General features: G+C 56.7%; 1 protein-coding gene across 1 annotated transcript in view; it reads left to right on the forward strand.

Annotated features, from left to right (window-relative positions):
- Positions 1-49: 49 nt before the first annotated feature.
- Positions 50-210, forward strand: part of LOC119594653 (unconventional myosin-Va-like) — a gene marked incomplete in the record, with an annotated part of 26,486 nt that continues 26,325 nt past the window's right edge. The window contains 1 exon segment of the mRNA XM_037943703.1: positions 50-169.

A 210-nucleotide genomic window follows, 5' to 3' on the forward strand; every position in this document is an offset into this window, starting at 1 on the left:
GCAGCGTGGCGTCTTGACCTCCCCTACAGTTAGCAAGCGAGTCAGTAGCGCGTCTGCCACCGTCGGAGAGGGACGTCCGTTCGCCTCTCTCGCCCGGGCACCGAAGCCACGCCGTTTCCCTCGCGTCGTGTTCGCATTTTCTCGCGTTTTCACTCGTGTTCTGCTTCTTGTGAGATTTTGGTTTATTAGCAACTTGTCGTGTTGTGATTC

Source organism: Penaeus monodon, chromosome 34, assembly GCF_015228065.2.
Source record: "Penaeus monodon isolate SGIC_2016 chromosome 34, NSTDA_Pmon_1, whole genome shotgun sequence".
In the NCBI taxonomy this organism is placed as follows: domain Eukaryota; kingdom Metazoa; phylum Arthropoda; class Malacostraca; order Decapoda; family Penaeidae; genus Penaeus; species Penaeus monodon.